The sequence below is a fragment of the Brassica napus genome, chromosome C4 (assembly GCF_020379485.1).
Source record: "Brassica napus cultivar Da-Ae chromosome C4, Da-Ae, whole genome shotgun sequence".
Lineage (NCBI taxonomy): Eukaryota > Viridiplantae > Streptophyta > Magnoliopsida > Brassicales > Brassicaceae > Brassica > Brassica napus.
Genome location: NC_063447.1, coordinates 39,443,689 through 39,457,906, shown reverse-complemented (window position 1 = coordinate 39,457,906; position 14,218 = coordinate 39,443,689). Strand labels below are relative to the sequence as shown.

General features: G+C 29.2%; 1 long non-coding RNA gene across 2 annotated transcripts; it reads left to right on the top strand.

Moving 5' to 3' along the window:
* Positions 1-4,407: 4,407 nt before the first annotated feature.
* On the top strand, positions 4,408-6,528 carry LOC106395270. 2 transcript variants are annotated; one of them, XR_001279177.3, is made up of 4 exons: positions 4,408-4,664; positions 4,839-4,983; positions 5,075-5,128; positions 5,313-6,528. It is a non-coding gene; the product is annotated as an uncharacterized LOC106395270 (long non-coding RNA). The 2 variants fall into 2 exon arrangements; XR_007322268.1 differs by having other exon boundaries at positions 4,408-4,983.
* Positions 6,529-14,218: the final 7,690 nt, after the last annotated feature.

Here is a 14,218-nt window from a genome sequence, read left to right as displayed (position 1 = left end):
ATCTTTTTTCTTGGCGTTACTTTCAAATTTTCCCACAGATGACACCAACTGTTTAATCTGAATTCGGAAAGTATCAGGGGTATGCTTGAATTCGATTGTAGGTTATTTGAAAGATGCTTTATTTAAGATTGAAAAGACGATTACAAGGAGATTTGATCGAGTTTGTACAAGAGATGAGTATTTCGGCAAGAACAAAAAGATTAATGTAAACCCTACCTCTTATGGCGAAAAAATTAGAAATTTTCGAATGAATCTATCTCGGTCCTAAAAGTCTTTCTTTTATATGTATCCTCTTTCTTTTTTCTCATAAGTCGGCCTAACTTTGTGCTGAATGCCTAATTGGGTCGACATCTCTTGACCTGGGCCCGATTATGTCTATTTGATAACCGTTATTAGAGGGATGTGATTCATTTCGAACAAACCTCCATTGTCAATATATAATGGTAAACAAGCTGTCTTCATATAGAGTGCCACCTTATCCAATCTAACAATACTAAAAGCACAATATACTCAATGGTAAGGGTGTACACGTCAGCCAAATATTCAGCACCAATCAAATTGACACATCAGAAAAACAATTGATTCTTACAACCTTTATTGACTTAAATTTTTCTTATCCCCACGAATCTCTTCGGTTCATACCTGCAATTTTACAACGGTTTCTTCCTCATTTAGTTGCATTAATAAATTCAACGCTATGACCTTACGATTCCCTTTTTCAACTCATTCCCTATTTGATATAAATATAGAGTGATGGCGGTGAAGTTCAATCCCTAATCATAACTGTTGGGTATCACCTATTTAGATTTTAAATGTTTTTGTTTTCTTTTGATCTTTTGAATAAATTTGTAGTTTTTGACACAAAATTCCACTGTCTTTTTTCACTCAGGTACTAGCGCCGTAAGAAGTTGGTGGGTTCAACGAAAGCTTCACCCTTTCTGAATAAATGGCGACTCCTTTAGGCTCACTGCAGGAAATTGGTTTGAAGGGCGTATGAATCAGAAACCGTGAAATAATAAATATGCTATCAATCAAAATCTTTACATCGCCTTGGTGAGACTTTTTCTTTTATTTGCTTCAAGGATTTGAAATTGCGAAAGCATGTTTCGTGAAGCGTTGGACTCTCTTTTACATGATGTCTCTTCCATTTGCTCATAACTCTACATCTATTGTATTCTTGGGAACAACGAAGGTCAAATATTGGTGAATGTGGAAGTTTGATAAAAGGAAAGTTAGTTACATCGTATAGTTTGTGACCTTCTTTTTGATCTGACATTTGTTGGTCAAACTCTTTCATGGAAGCTCTTATGTCTTTGGGGAAGATAAAGGCACTGGAGGAGTCTTTCGCTGGATGTTTAGCGGAAAGATCCGGGAAAAGTCGTATCTTCAACATTCTTTGCAATCAATTATGTATTTTTAAATCCTTAGCAGATTTGACATGCTTGTGTTTTGGGTTACTCTTACTTTTTTTGAGAGCCATTAATATAAGCTTCTTACTCTGTTTTGTATCTGCTTGGGTTCAGGGCATAGTTGGATTTGATATTTATCTGGCAGCGACGGTGTGTTCCTGGCTGCGATAAATTTCTGGTTGTTTCTGTTGTACACTGAATTTTACACCTGTGACTCTGAGTGTTTTGATCTTGACAGGAAAATTGAGAAAGTGTAGAAATTCAGTTTGTGGATTACATCCGGTTAGTGTTTCCTTCTCTTCAGTTTATCAGTCGACGTGATCTACATCTAAGTCATGTATCAAATTCATGTTTTCCTCTTCTCATGTATTGAGTGTTGAGGTTAGGATGATGAGCTACACCAATCAAATCAGAAGGAGAGCTGAGGAGGCAGGTCATCTGTTCTGAAAAAATTTAGCATCACTTTAGGATTGTAGAATAGTCACCGCTTTGTTTTTAGTATCTCAAATCTGACCTAGATTCTATGATTTTTCTTTTGAAGTTATTCTATGACATATATATCTATCATATTTTTTTAACTGTTTACTAAGCCCTCAAAAGTTTCCTACCACAAAATTTAAAATTGTCCCCTAATTTCCAGGTAAAGTAACTTACAAAATCTTAACTTCCTTTGAATTCTATGTATGTTTAATGTTCGACGGATATTTTTTTTGCAGTTGAGGGCTCTCCTACAACAAAATCCGACATTGTATAGACTCTCAAGAAGCGCTACTGCAGCTTAACAAGACAAAGGAAGAGGTCATCCTACTCAAATTGTTCCTCCACCTTTGCCCCAAATGTTTTGAATGTCTGTAGAACTCTTCCGAGTCCCTGACACTTTGATTCTTGTGACTTTGTTTTATTGATGTGTTTTGTAAGAATGTTATCACGATTCTGCGAACGACACTGCTCTTACTGATAAACAAGAACTCGATGTTTCATTAATAGTACAGTTCCCGAACCAAATTAAGTTTGAAATATCTTATATATATATATAAAGTAGAGTTGTGCTCTGTACACAGCCCTCCACATCATCAAGAAGCATGAGGTTTTTTCTGCCACGTGTCATCATATTTTTAATCTTCTAAAGTTGCTTTCCGGCAAAATTAATGGGCTGTGTTTGTAATTTTTAATATTATGGCCTCAGGCCTCTTATACGAAACCCAAATCCACTTTTCCTCACCTTGTCTCTATCGTTATCCTTCTAGATTCATTTTTGCCTTTATCGTTTCAAGATTCCATGTTACCACAAGATCTTTGTAACAGACGAAGTAAATTAGAGCATTCCCTCCCCAGCGATTAATTGTTAGACGTTAATGATGGCATTCAATCGTAGAAATCCACAGCATCGTCATCCTTACAACGTCCCTACCTTTTTCATTATTTTAGGTACACTATATATGGAATTAGGGGGGTGTGCGCGGAATATTGTTTTATTATTGCTAAGAGCATGATTTTTTTTTTGGATAATGTAATTATGTTATCGTTTTTATTTGTTAAGATCATTATTTGATGTTTTTAGTTTGTTATGTAGTAGGTGATAAGTTAATATATTTTGCGTTTTTTTTTTTTGAATAATGTGTTGTTGTGTATATAGTACTTGTTAGTAGTCAAATGAGCCTCTAATGTAAACTAATATTGAATTTCAATAACTTTGCATCTACGCATTTGTTGATTCTAAGATTAACGGTTTCATCGTCAAAATTGTATTATATTTTTTTCATACTTTTGAAAATTATAATTTTTAAGATATTTTTTGCCCTCTCCCCATATTTTAAACTTGAGCCCTCACCGTCTATGTATTTCGTTACAAATCTGGTGTGCGGTGCTTCTCACCATCACCGGAAAAAGACTCACATTTTTCTCTTGTTCTTCTTGTCTTCTTCACCTATGAGATTATATGGTATTTGTTGCAGAACGGGTTTATGAGTTTTCAGTTGTTCGGTTGCTTCCCACGGCATTGTAGGCTGTTCCAGTCAATATTGATTGCTCCTCTTCTTCCTTAGATTTCAGCTGATGTTAGGAACTGCATCTCCTTGGTTGGGTCAGAGTTTATTCGTCTTTGATTTTGTATTCCTCGTCGTTGGCTTACCGTCAATAGTCTCTGCTCGTTTTGGTTTTCAAGATCCAGTTTTTGGTGTTCTGACTTCTATGCTCTCTTTCATATATAGCTCGAGGACGGCTCCATAGTTTTCTGATTTCGCTCTGTCTCCCTTTCCCTCTCTATTCTTGCATCTCTTTGCAGTTTTCATCGCATCTCTGGTAGCTCTCCCTTTCACCATGTTTGCCAGTCGAGATTTGGATAATGTTTTCGTTCGTGTATGCTATGTGGGCTTGGAAGGTTATTTCTGGTCTCAAGTTTAGTCTCTGATTTTTGGTGGTTGTCTTCCATTCTCCCTCTCTCAAGTTGCTTCTTTTCTTTCTATGTTTTCCTTAGTATATGTGTGCGGAGTTAGTCTCTTGGAGCTTTGGTCCCTTCTACCCAGAGCTTTGTGGTTTTTCAGTTGCATGCCGTATCGTATGTTCTTTTTTAGTCTGTGAGGTGTTTCTTTCTTTTTAGCTACTTGTTGTGATTCCGGTGTTTTAGGCATATATTTTCCTGCTTTTTGGTGGCTTTGGCCTTTCGATTATTATTCTTCCTTTGGCCCGCTTTTTTAGTTTATGTGCTGGTTGTCTAGTTTCTTATTCTTAATTTGATTATCTTATGATACTAATATTGAAATTAATATAATTTGTAAATGAAATAATAAAAATTAGTAAAAATAATAAAATGATGAAAAGTCTTGCTATTTTTAGGTGTGAATAAATTAAATATTTAAAATATATTTATATTATTTTATTTATTTCTTGAATTTTAGAGACCAATAAGTGTGAGAAGGATTAGATAATACACAATTAGAAATTGATGGAGAAAATTGCAATAATTTAAAAGAAAAAGAATTTAAATACAAAAAAAAAAAACATGAGGACACATGTCAACAAACCCCCCCTTTCCACATGTCATAAGAAAGGAAAAAGCCATTTTTATATATAAAGATTGAAAAGGAGGGCTCTGGTCGACTAATCGTCATGCTATCTCCAATGAATAATGTGAATCCTCAACTGCTTCTGTCTGAGTTAAAGGCTGGTCGGTATAAGAAATTTGTTGTTGCCCTTCTCCTCAGTTTTTGGGACGCAGAAAGTTGGAGAGAGCTTATGGTTCTGGTTGATTAGAAGGTATGTTATCTTTACTGAATCAGTTGTTTCGAAAACTCATTGTTGGAAAAGTGATTTGTAACGTTTGATTGTCAGAGTATTGCTCTATTTTTCAAGTGATTTTGAGTTTCAATTTTAGCGTCTATTTCTAGGACTCTAATGTGGGTTTGCTGTTTGATTTGCTTCCAATTTTAGGGGGAAACTCTGGCGTTCTTGAAGGCAAAAGTGTAAGGAAAGACTGATAATATTAGTTGCTCCAAAAGTGTATTCTAAGTATCGATGTTAATCATGTCTTTTTTTTATAAAGGGCGGCTGTATTCCTTGGTTACTGAAGCTAATGGTCAGCATCACGTGTACATGATTTTTATATCTTTTGTCCACTGAAATTTAGTTTGTAGATTATTAACCAACACTTTTTCTTCTTCGATCAGACAAATGAACTCTATCAATTAGCCGCTGTTGCGTTTTGTCTACTCCTAACTTGGGTGAGTCCTACTTAGCCTTCCTCTTTTCATGTTTTTCCTGATTAGTATTTGTTCATTCCTTTTTCATATATTTTTTTAAGAAAACAAGAACTCTGCTGTTAACATATTTGTTTGACTTGGCTTTTATGATTTCAGTTTAGTGATAAGCTATGGTTAAGTCTAGAACTATTTTCTTTTGCCGCAGGGGTCATGATATCAACTAGGGATCTCGATAAACATACATTGGGCAAGTAAGTTGTGATCATGTATTACCAAAAAGACTGCTTGCATCTACTTGTCTCTTTTTTCATCTCTCAGAACTGTTTTCTGTGTTCTCTCTGATTTAATTTGATCATAGTCGAGGTTCTCATAGCAAGGTGAATGTTATGTCTAGCCTAGAAAGTAATCAGTTGACAAGTATGTAATGTTATACCCTTAAAGAGTCCATAGACTGACCCATGTGCTTTATATTTTGATTCAGATCGAACCATCCTAATATGTTGTATTAAACACTATCGCAGACATTTCCGAAAGAATTTATGTTTATGTGTCATGGGGCTGGTTGATTCTTTATTTGGAAAAGTTCCAAGGACGATGCTTGCCGTATGAGAGTGATGTTGTGTTTGTGGTTGTCCTTATGCTAATTTTCTTCTTAAGTTTTGTACACCGAGTGACTGTTGAAGTTATGTATACGAATGAACTTTAGTGAGTATGATCAACCAAGAAAACAAAGTCGAAGATGGTGGTGATGAGAAACCCAAATCTGAAGTAAAAGAGACTAGAAACTCAAGGCATAGAAGAGACGAAGACGAGGATGGTCGATGATCTAAGCCGCCGAGGTCGCACTATCGTTCACGATCTAGAGATAGAGAGGGATATGCATAGAAGTATCCGGGAGCAAAGAGACAAGAGAGTTGATAGAGATCGCAAGAAGGGTAGACATATAGAAGAATTAAACTTCTTGGTTTTTTTTTTTACACTGCAGAATTAGGTAAATAAATCATTCTTATCTCCATTTCTTTCCTTCCCCATTCATTTCAACAAAATTCCATGAAATGCAGAGATTTCACTTTATACACAAATGCTGCTATACCCTCTTCACATTGTCTCTATTAATCAATTGTTCAGTTACATGGGGTTGAGTGGATCATCAAGGATTATCAGATGTTTGATGAATTTCTTTGGAAGAAAATGACCTGACTCCTGTTTGTTTTGTATTTTATATGGTTTTCTGGTTTATAAGGATGAACTGAGGAAAAAGCTCAACTCTCTATTCAGTGAGCTTAAAACGTCAGGAGCCAAAATGGCAACAAACATTTTTTGCGCTGTTGTTAATATGTCATTCAACCTTGTGTCCCATCAGCCATCAATGAAATTGTATCTGGTTCGGTTCGGACAATGCAAAATTGTTTTCAGACTGATTCATACTAGGTTTGAGTCAAACATAATACACCACTGCTCTGTAAAGCAAAATCAGTTGCTGTTTACTGAAGTAACACATGCAAAATTCGTGTCCCGGTTGTTAACGTAGTGGAACGCAAAAACTAACTAAAAGTTTGCTTTTCTCATATATGCCTTCAACAACAAAACTACAACATAAATGTGAATTTATTAGAAATGTCTAAATTATAATTAATATGTCATTTTTGTTCCAAAAAAAATTAATATGTTATTTTTCTATTCTGTATTTTAAATCCAAAATGAAGAAAACCAATTTAGAACAATAGAACGTCTTGGTTATGTAGTAATTCAATTAAATTTGTATCAAAGGTGAATGCAATTTTAAAGTAGATGTTATAGGGTAAAAATGTAAAGTAAATTTTAAAGGTATCATTTAATTTCTAAAGATCGTCACTTGCTTGAAATAATGGACGTCAATCCATTAAAGTGAAAGGCCTTGGAAATCTTCCGAAGACCCGTGAGGCATCTCAATCTCATCAGATATGAAAGGTGCAACCACAACTATGGTTGCAATGAACAAGGTAGTGATCACATTTAGCTTCACTTACTATTTTGATATGTCCTCTCACTTCTTTTTGACAAGTCTTGCTGTGTTTTCACATCTTCAACAAATGTCACCCATGAAATAAGCTAAAATAATAATCATTCCAAAAACATTTTGCACAATTGAATATAACTGTAAAAAAAACTCTATTCAATTTTAAGAGCATAATATTCATAAATTCTTGTGTAGCCTCATCAAATATTGGTTGTGTCATGTTTCTTTTTATGCATATATTTTAATTTTCGCTAATTTAAAAAAAAAGTTCAAAAACTGATGGACAAAGTAAATAAATTTTAAATATCTTCATATTTGCTTTATTTTTCTAAATATCTTCATATTTGCTTTTTGTACTGTCATTAACCACTATTAAATGGATAAAAAACATTTTTCAACTCATTAGACAATAAAATATACAAACCCGGCGCGTAGTGCCGGAATACCACTAGTTGTAAATAATAGATACAAGTCTGTTTCGAAAAGTCAGAAACAATTTGTCGTAGTTACTGTGTAATGTGTTTTCTACTAATTCACGAACCTTGGAAAAGCATTTTAAGGATGATGGTTGCACGTACAATCAAATAATTCACTATGCATAGTAAAAACTTTAAGTTAAGATTATTGAAAAAGCAAAGGAAATGTTACTCACATCACAGAAAATAACAATCTGCAAGTGGTTCCAGATGTAGCAAATCATAGAGGATTCCGAAAATATAAAGGAGTTAGAGCACAATGTCTAAGACACACGTTGCTTCTAACATCATTGCTTTCTAAAAATGCAGTTTGTGATATATACATAATAGCAAAGTGTCATCTAGAAAAGAGACAATGCTACTTCAAATACACAGCTTCAAAGTGAACTAATTTCTTGAACAAGTTTCAGGAAAATTGAAAAACTACTCCAAATACAAGACACATTTATAAAAAAACACTAGAATTTATTGACTCTATAAGTAGCAAACAGACAATGTGATTTGCAACAGGATCCCAAGAGAATGCTTTTTTCCAACAGAGAGAAAAAAAATTTTACTTATCTCTGAATCAAATTTGATAAATCCACAGATATTATTAAAAATCAGAAAATATGAAATCAGAAGTAAAAAAAAATACTAAACGATCCTACATGATAACTAAATGGACATCAACATTATAAGAATATACTAAAATATAAATCGAATCTAGAGATAGCTTTCTCTCATTCGTTATGTTTTTTTTTTTTGGAAAAACATTCATTATGTTTGTTGCACTATTCTTCTTTTATGGCCAAATATAATACACTTAAAAAAGTTAGGAAAATTGCCAAAATTACCATTTTCAAAGTACCATTTTTCATGTTTACACTAACCACTTTTACCCTCATCTTTAATGAAGGGTAAAAGACATTTATAACCTTTTGATTACCTTTGACAAAAAAAAAATGGTTAATTAATCTAAACATAAAACATCAACTCTAAACCCTAAATCATCAACTCTAAACCCTAAACCATGAAATACATCAACTCTAAACCCTAAACTCCGAAACATCAACTCTAACCCTAAACCCTAAAACTTCAAATCTAAACCCTAAAACATCAACTCTAAACCCTAAACTTAAACCCTAAACCCTAAATCTAAACTCTAAATGATCAACTCTAAACCCTAAATCATCAATTCTAAATCCTAAACCATGAAACATCAACTCTAAATTCTAAACCCCGAAACATCAACTCTAAACCCTAAACCCTAAACCTTCAAATCAAAATCCTAAAACATCAACTCTAAACTCTAAACGTAAACACTAAACCCTAAACCTTATATTTTTTCTGAAATACGAACCCTAAACCCTAAAACCCTAAACCTTCAAATCTAAACCCTAATACATCAACTCTAAACCCTAAACGTAAACCCTAAACCCTAAATCTTCAAATCTAAACCCTAAAACATCAACTCTAGGGTTTTAGGGTTTAGGGTTTAGGGATTAGAGTTGAAGGTTTAGGGTTTAGTGTTTAGAGCTGATGTTTTAGGGTTTAGGGTTAACTTTTTAGGGTTTAGGGTTTAGAGGTTAGTTTTTAGGGTTTAGGGTTTAGTGTTGATAGTTTAGGGTTTAGTGTTCAAGGTTTAGGGTTCAGAGTTGAAGTTTAGGGTTTAGGGTTTAGAGTTGATGTTTTAGGGTTTAGAATTGAAGGTTTAGGGTTTAGGGTTTAGAGTTGATGTTTCGGGGTTTAAGGTTTATTTAAAAAAAAATAGGGTTTAGGATTGATCGTTTACGGTTTAGGGTTCATATTTCAAAAAAATAGGATTTAGGATTGATGGTTTAGGGTTTAGAGTTGAGTTTCAGGGTTTAGGGTTTGAATTTCGAAATAGTATAATTCAGAAGAAAATTAAAAAAATTATTTTTTTATTTTTTTAAATTTTTATTTATTTAAATATTTATATATTATATATATAAAGAACATAGATATAAGAGTCTTTTGCCACTTAGTGAAGAAGGTATTTTTGAAAATGTTCATTTAGTGGTGGTAAAAATGAAAAGTGATAACATGAAAGTGGTAAACATGTAATTTCCCCAAAAAAACATGCCTACATGTAGTAACATTACACTCTCAATATTAATAAACTAATTAACATTTACATGCAAAAACACTTATGAATATAATAAATTATTAAGTTAATGTTACAGAAAAGAGAAACAAAGAGGAACATTAAATTAAAAAAAAAAAGAACATATATAATATATTTGCAACAAATTAAAATATATAAGTTAGTTGTAGCGCATAAAAATCTCTACTATTTAAGCTAATTTTAGCATTCTTAGAATGTATTTCATATAATAATTTTCAGATAAACAACATAAAACGTTAACTATCTGAATGAAAATATTATCTTAAATTCGTTCAAAGTTTTAAAGAATCATATTTATAAATTTAAAACTAAAATTCAGTAAAGTATTTAACTAAAAATTATCTCAAAAAGAATTTTGATTTCTTCTCTAAATGTATTATAAATTTCTATCAAAATAAATTAGCATTTATGTCCAAAATTCTGTCAAAACTTAGAAACTTTGTATACACTAAATAAAATAATTAATGAAACTTTGTAGCTTGCGAGGTGTACTATTGAAACAGATTATCATATACTATTAAACTAAAAAGATTAAAATATGTTTGTCGCTTTTGATTACGCTCAGTAAAACGCATTACAAATAACTTTTTAAAACTATTACCTCCAGTCTATATATATATATATGATTATATATGATTATATATGATTATGTTATTGTAATATTGTACCAAAACGTTTGTGTAAAGATTAGTTTAAGTTAAAGCATCACCAATCAATGCATTTTCAGAACGTTATGCAAATTTTAGAAAACTTCTAATTTGATTTCTGCTATTCCAACTCCATCTTGAGTTGTTTAATAATTAACTTAAAAGTTTAAAATAATAATGGAAGTATGTTTCTACTCTAACATACAAACAATATTACGAGGTTATATATTTCGACGCAATACCAATGACTAATATATCTGCATATGTGAAATGCATGTATCTATCCAGAGTACTTTTATATAGTATTAAATATGGAATTGTTTACATATTGAAATCTCCTACACATATCACATTTCATACAATAAATATTTATTTTCAAAATAATAAATACCAAACAAAATTTAGTATTGAAAGTAAACTATAGTTTCAAAAATGATTACATATTTAAGAATATATATATGTGTGTGTGTGTGTATGTATATGAAATGAAGGTTATTTACCTATCCTTCAAATAATAGTTTAAAATTAAAATCAGATGATGTATAAACAGATATATGATACATAAAAATAATATAAAATGTTAAAAAATGATTCCTACAATATTAATATAAAATTTAACTATGTTTACATCTAAAATATATATTAAAATAAAAATTAATGATATTTTAAACAAAAGTTTATAATCTTTCAAAACATTCATTCTACTTTGTTAAAATTATATCAAAATAAATAAATGTTAATTAAATCTTGATGTTTAAATTTACAATTAAAGAAATAATAAGTTTTATAAACAACCAAACCGCGCGCGTAGCGCGGTAAAATCTCTAGTCTCATTTAAAAAACAAATCATTTTCCACAGTTAATATTTAATACATAGTTTTCGTATTATCTACATTTATTATTGTGAAATTAAGGTGTTCATTGTTTGAACTAGTTTTTGGTTTTTAAATTTTGGCTTTAGAATGAAAGAATGAATGTGGCTGATTTAATTCTCCCACATAACTAGTTGAATGAAGGGATGCTTGTTTGTGAGAAAAAAAAAATTTGGTTTTGGATTTAAGATTTTAGTTTTTGGTTTTCATATTTTTATTTTTGATTTTTCAGCTTTTTGTTTTAGTTTTTAGTTTTTAGTTTTCAGATTTTGATTTTTGAGTTTTGGTTTTTTCGTTTTTTAGTTTTAAAAAGGAACTAATACATTTTGTAAAAGAAATACAACAAAAATAGCAATAAAATATTTAGAAATTACCATTAAATTTATCAAAATATAGTGATTTTTAAAAAAAAAAATACATTAAGATATTTTTAATTATTATATTTTTAAGAAACTTATAGTATACAAATATATAAATTATAAAATATCTATAAATTATAAAACATTTAAAAATATTTTAAATTATAAAATATTTATAAATTTATATATAAATATTATTTTATTTTACACATATGAAGAAGCACAAATAATGTTTTCACATTATTGTTAAAATGATATTTTATGAACAAAAACTTGTATAGGTATTTTTATCTTTATGAAAATATTATTTATTTGATTATTAATTATTTAAAATATAGTACTTTTTACAAAATGAAACCAATTTTCGTTTTTGGTTTTCCAAAAAGAAACCAATTTTCTACAGTCAAGTTTTAACTTTTAATTTTTTTTTTTCTAGAAACCATTTAATTTGCCAATCAAAATTTTTAACAAATAGTTTCCCTCAAATATAGGAAAACTAGTTTTTCAAAGTTTTAACTAATTTATGAAGAAAAACCACCAACTTTTATGGGGTTTTAGTTTTAGTAAGAAACACGAATATGATTTCTTTTTGTCGAAAAATTAAATTTTAATTAATTTATAATAAAATAAATAAAATTTTGGTAAAAATAAAACTTTCATAGAAGTTTTTTTACATAAACTATCATTTAAAAAATAATCTAAAATAATTGTTTGTTTTTCATTTCTGTAAAATGAATTTAGATATTTATATATAATATTAATTAATTATAAAAACATTTATTTATTAATTTCTATAAATCAAACTATTGAAGAATTATAATAACTATTAGATACATTTAAAATAACTTAAATTAATAAAAATATAGAAATTATTATTAAATATATTGTATTAAATTTAAAAATAAAATAGAAGTTTAAGTTTTATAAATAAAAATAATTTATATAACAAAATTTACAAATTGTGTCAAATTTTAGTATATATAATTTATAAATATTTTTACTTAATATTTAATATAATACTTAAAAATATAATACTTTTAGAACATGTTAATGTATTTTTTTTAGTTTATATAAAAATTTCTATGTTTTTATATATTTTAATGGGAACTTCTACATAGGTTATTGCTATTTTTGTTTAAAGTATCAGTTATTTTTTTTTAAACAAACACTACAACAAAACCAAAATCTAAATCTAAAAATTAAAAACTAGAACCAAAAGCAGAAACCCAAAAACCAAAATCTAAAAACCAAAAACTAAAATCTAAAACCTAAAAACAAAAATCTAAAAACCAAAAAATTAGACTAGTTCAAACACTCAATACCAAATTCGTATTTTTTTAAATTCACAAAAATTGGTTTTTGGTTTTTCTTCATAAGTTGTTTAAAAAATCTTGATTGGCAAATCAAATAGTTTTACAAAAACAAAAGAGAAATTTCCTGTGATAATCATTTTTAAGTTTTTGTCACAAAAATAGTTTTCAAATAGAAAAATGACCAGAAGAAGTTTTATTAAAGCGTAAAAATACATTTATAACATAAAGTTAACTAATCTATATTTAGGGTTTAGAGTTAAGCAGTGAGATTTTGAGGATAGAGTTTCAAATTTTAAAAAATAAAAAAATTAAAATTAAAATTTTTAAAATAAGAAGAAACTATTTTGGTTATTTTCCTTCTTAGGACTATTTATGTGACAAAAACTTAAAAATGAGTATTTGGTGCCCAAAACAAAAACCAAAATCTAAATCTTGAATGGATGATAAATGGTTCTTGGAAAAACAAAAATAAAAAGACTATTTCAAAAACTACAAGAAATCATCACCTAAAGCATGTTGAACATTGTATTATCTTAACTATGTTTTTGGAAAACCAAACCCAATGGTTGACTGACCAATATTTATTTGGTTTTGAAAACCATTTCGTAACTTTGAAAATCCAAATTTGAATTTTGGAACATTCGTCAACCCTAATTATAACCCTAGCAAAGAAAACAAACCCCAACTACACGAATATCTTTTAATTGTAAATATGAAAGTTGATCCGCGCGCCAGCGCGGATATGAATTTTCAGTTTTTAATTATTTATTTTATTAAATTATGTATTTGAAATATTCGTTCATATTATATTCATTAAGTAAATATTTTTTTTTTGCATCTTAAACTATCTATTTTTTTTACGAATGTGTGATATCATATAAAAAATATAAAAAATGATTATAGAGTTAATTAGATAATTTTAAAAACAGTAATTTTTCTTTTGTGTGCGATATCATATAAATAATGATCCGCCTAGTTAACAAAAATCAAGATTATTTTATGTGTAATTTTTTTTATTTTGACCATTTCCTTAAAACTATATTAAATTTTACATATTTTAATTAGAATATTTTTAATATCTTTACCTTTTTATTTGAAATGCAACTCTATATTTTTTTAACAATTATAACAAAATATTTTAAAAAGTATTTTTAGAATTTGTTTGAAAAATATGAAAATTACATTTTAAATTAAAATTATTCTAAAATATGATAAGTTTTGATGTAAACGAAAACTCAAATTATGTCAAAAATAATTATATTCAATGATAATAACAATTTTAATTGATTATTTTAAAAAATATATATTTATAAAAAT